The sequence below is a fragment of the Lepisosteus platostomus genome, chromosome 5 (genome assembly GCF_059453375.1).
Source record: "Lepisosteus platostomus isolate fLepPlt1 chromosome 5, fLepPlt1.hap1, whole genome shotgun sequence".
Taxonomy (NCBI): domain Eukaryota; kingdom Metazoa; phylum Chordata; class Actinopteri; order Semionotiformes; family Lepisosteidae; genus Lepisosteus; species Lepisosteus platostomus.
Window position 1 is genome coordinate 34,420,689 of NC_142615.1, and position 4,183 is coordinate 34,424,871.

Here is a 4,183-nt window from a genome sequence, read left to right on the forward strand (position 1 = left end):
ATGCTTAAAATGTTTAGGGAGAAATGGAAGACTGGTGTGTATTTTTTCTTTAAACTATCAAGACCAGCCATACACAGTACAGTTTATGTACATACAGTAATGTTTATATTCCTAAATTAATATCGTTTATGACCTTCAGATGCGTTATGCTCCTCTTCTTTTTATGCTCAGCTACTAAAATTTCCCTTTAGTGGTAAAATTCCATATAAATATTCAAAACTAAGCGTATTGAAACGTGCACAGTAAAGACATTAAATGATTAAATCTTTTCACTACCAACCAATGCACCACGAGTGCCCCTGTCGGTCATTTTGGCCAGCCAATCACTTACCGCGGTGCCCTACGGTGCCCTGCGGGTTGGTTACTGAACCGCGGGTTTTTAACGCTCATTTTGAATGGCTGCATCTGTATTTCACTTCAGCCTTTCACTCTTGCTTCCTTCCAATGAGGACGGAGCTGCGGGAGAAAGGGCGCTATAGAGGATCGCTGTGGAGAGCTGCTGCTGTGCTTTGACATCTGAGCTCTGTGGAAAATGATCTCAATACAATTCTGAAAAACGCGACTCCCCGAACGCCACCCGAACAAGTCTCCACAGACGAAGCGCTGTGTCTCTTTTCAGCTGGCGATAAACCTTTCCTCGATCCTTTGCGGACTTGTAAAATTGTTCATGATCAGAATAAAAAACGCTCACGCTAATACACAAGCACCAGTATCTCGCCAAAGCTGACAAATAAACAGACGGACAAGCCGCACTGCACGTGTGAACAGGGGAATGAGCGAGCGAACGGGGATAGGGCGCCTCCTGTGCTTAAAAGCTTACAGCACCTGGTATTCCCAGGAGATCTCCCATCCAAGTACTAACCAGGCCCATCCCTGTTTAGCTTCCGAGATCAGACGAGATCAGGCGTGCTCAAGGGGATGTGGCCGTAAGCGAGAGCAAGGCTCGCTGGCACCCTTCTTATAGAGAGGACAGCTCTGTCACCTCTTTTACGACGCATCTTTTTTTCCCTTGCGTTTTTCTCTTCTTACCACGTTCTCTCTCTTCACTGCCTTCGTTCCACTCTATTTCACTTCAGCCTTTCACTCTTGCTTCCTTCCAATGAGGACGGAGCTGCGGGAGAAAGGGCGCTATAGAGGATCGCTGTGGAGAGCTGCTGCTGTGCTTTGACATCTGAGCTCTGTGGAAAACGATCTCAATACAATTCTGAAAAACGCGACTCCCAGAACGCCAGCCGAACAAGTCTCCACAGCCGAAACGCTGTGTCTCTTTTCAGCTGGCGATAAACCTTTCCTCGATCCTTTGCGGACTTGTAAAACTGTTCCTGATCAGAATAAAAAACGCTCACGCTAATACACAAGCACCACAGAGATGGAGGGTGAGATGGGGCCTCATTTAGGACAGCATACCACCGCTTAATTCTGTCTTATTAACAAGCATTGCCGCTACAACGGCATCTCTCCTGTCAAACTTCCTCCTGACGTGTTTGACAGGATCTGGGCCGTGGTGAACAGTGGGAAAGACGCCCTGTGGAGAGTGAGGACCATGGGGCTGTTCAAAGGCATCGAGGTCCCAGTCAAGGCAGCAGGTAGCCTGGCCCTGTTCATCACCCGAGAGAACTATTACCTCAGAGATCTGTGGAGAGAAAGGAGGGAGGAAGCAGAAAATCTGTGGGAAATAGAGAGCATAGGTCAATATCTCAAGAAACTGTGAAAAACATTATCATGTTTAAGTAAAGAATGTGATTTACACCAGAAAAAAAGAAATTGTTGCTATGTAACTGGTACCATGTCAAAATGTAATGAGATGTGATCATATATACTGTTTTAAGTATGTATATTAATGTAAAGCTTTCTAATTTGTGATGTCCTGTATTTTTTTGTGAAAAGAAAATAAAGTTCTTAAAAAATCGATTCACCCAGGGCGAGGCTCTACTGCATAATTTCTGGTAGTGGGGGACTGCGTTCGCGCTCTCCCCTGATGTGCTTGGTCCAATATCAGATACGGAAGAGTTACGACACCACGTGCTGCGATAGGATCCCAGTTCGAAAGCCACTGCTGGTTCCCGGTTTCTTTTAGTTAGAGGTCCAGAGAAGCATTTCAAGCTGGTTACACTACTTCTTCCGGACATTCATTCCCTTTTCAAAGTCAGTCGTTTTGCTGTAGTCTGCATTATTAAGGCCAATTTATTTGGTCATGGGGGCCTCTGTACTGTATGCTAATTCTCAAGACAGTTTCACCCGTTTTCTGATTGCTAGGTTCTGTACCAGTGCAGACATGTCAAACAGTGAATGGCTGTACCTCTATTGTATCTGTGCTCAATGAATGAAATCAGTAATAAATGAATATATGTATAGTTATACGAAAAACAAGTGGTTTATCGACTCATCTTCATTTGCAGATTTAGAGGCAGCTTCGATATTCGTTTTACAAACGGGTTTTTTTTTATATGGGTCACACACATGCCATAGCAACAAAACATTTCTAGAGATGAGGCTATAGATCACCTTTCCATCCTCCAGGTTTTCCTCCCAAAGCCTACGGCACCAACGGCGATCCCTGCTGGCCAAGAGAGCAAAAGCTTGCAGCACCTGGTATTCCCAGGAAGTCTCCCATCCAAGTACTAACCAGGCCCAACCCTGCTTAGCTTCCAAGATCAGATGAGATCAGGCACATTCAGGGTGGTGTGGCCACAAGGAAAAGCCATCGTGCCTAACTCGCTACTTGAAGCTGTGTGTGGCTGGGGCTCTGTGCCCCCCGAGCAGGACTGAAGGATCGTTCGTGTGCAACTCTTTGGAAAGGAGCCTCTTTCCAAATCGCATTGCGTACCTGGATGTTGGCGAATGTGCTCCCTTGTGTTGGCTTGTCCCGCACTTGAGGAGAACAAACAAACTGCACGGAGGAGCACAAGGCAAGTCTTCACAAGACAAAAACCTCCAGTCCACAGCACTCTGAAAACATTTCTGGGCTGTCGCGTGTTTATTTCAGCACATAAAGCGCACCAGTCCAACACGTCGGCCGGGCACACGGCGCCTCCGCACTCTTGTGGCCTTGCGGCGTCAGAGCAAGAGGCTCCTTCTCGCTGCCTTTCCGCTGTGTTGCAGAGCCCCGAGAGGGAACCTGGAGCGCACACTTTGTGGGGGGCGGGGGACCGCGTTCGCGCTCTGCCCCCGGTCTCTTGCGCGAGTACTAAATCTCACGGCGCCAGCCAGCGGCCAGGAGACAAGTACAATATCGGGGGACAGGGGGGCCTCATCATTGATTGTTACATATGAGACGGGGATTAGGAGGAGACCCCGACTGATTGGTAAAGGGGAATACTAACACCAGAGAGACACCCCCGGAGTCTCTTTTTGAGAGACGCCCTGGGATTTCTTAATGGCCAAGGAGGGTCGGGACCTGGGTTTTATGCCTCCCCCGAAGGACGGCGCCTGTTTGTGCAGCAGAGTGTCGCCATCAGGATGCTGGGGCATAAGAAAGCCACACAGACCGCAGGGTGAGTGCTCCCTACTGGTCCCAGTCACACCTCTTGTAGGAGCAGCAGCAACCTGAGCTTTTCTGGGGGGAATCTCCCATCCGGGTGCCGGCTAGGCTCACACCTGCTGGGTTGCCGTGGGTGAGCCCAGTCGAGAGTCGCAGGGTGAGATCTAGTCACCGGGGAGAAACGATACAAGCGAAGGATTACTCGGCTCCCAGCACTTGAAAAGACCGACAAATGACTCGTTCCCGCCGGAGCTGAATGTACCTGCATGTGTCGTGTCGTCTACTTCCCCCGCCCCGCTGTGTTTGCTGTATTGTCTTAGAAGCTGGCCCCCGAGACGAGACGGGCTGTTCCTGTGCCCCAATTAACACTTTACAGGTGCCATTCCCCGGCATTGTGGCCATTGTCGGTGGTCACACGCGATAAGATAAGGTGGAGGAGAGCGGGGCATGCCCAGCGCCAGACATTCAAGGAGGGGGCTGTGCGAGGTGAGGTGAGGTGCGACACGCCGGAGCCCCGACGCTGCTAATGCGGAGCACTTGTTGAACTGGCATTGAAAGGACATGTGCGCACGGAGCGAGCCTTCCCTGCGGCGGAGCGTGGAAACTTTCTCCCCGCGCTGCAGGAGTTGTGTGCGCTGCAGCGGTGCTGAGAGAACAGCACAGAAGGCAGCAGGCTCTGGAGAGCGGGTAAGAGACGAAGCC

General features: G+C 49.9%; 1 non-coding gene and 1 pseudogene across 1 annotated transcript; both read right to left on the minus strand.

Moving 5' to 3' along the window:
* Positions 1 to 813: 813 nt before the first annotated feature.
* On the minus strand, positions 814 to 932 carry LOC148665774 (5S ribosomal RNA; annotated as a pseudogene).
* A 1,645-nt stretch (positions 933 to 2,577) lies between these two features.
* LOC148665775 (5S ribosomal RNA) lies at positions 2,578 to 2,696 on the minus strand. Its single transcript, XR_015938420.1, has one exon. It is a non-coding gene; the product is annotated as a 5S ribosomal RNA (ribosomal RNA).
* Between the last annotated feature and the right edge of the window lie 1,487 nt (positions 2,697 to 4,183).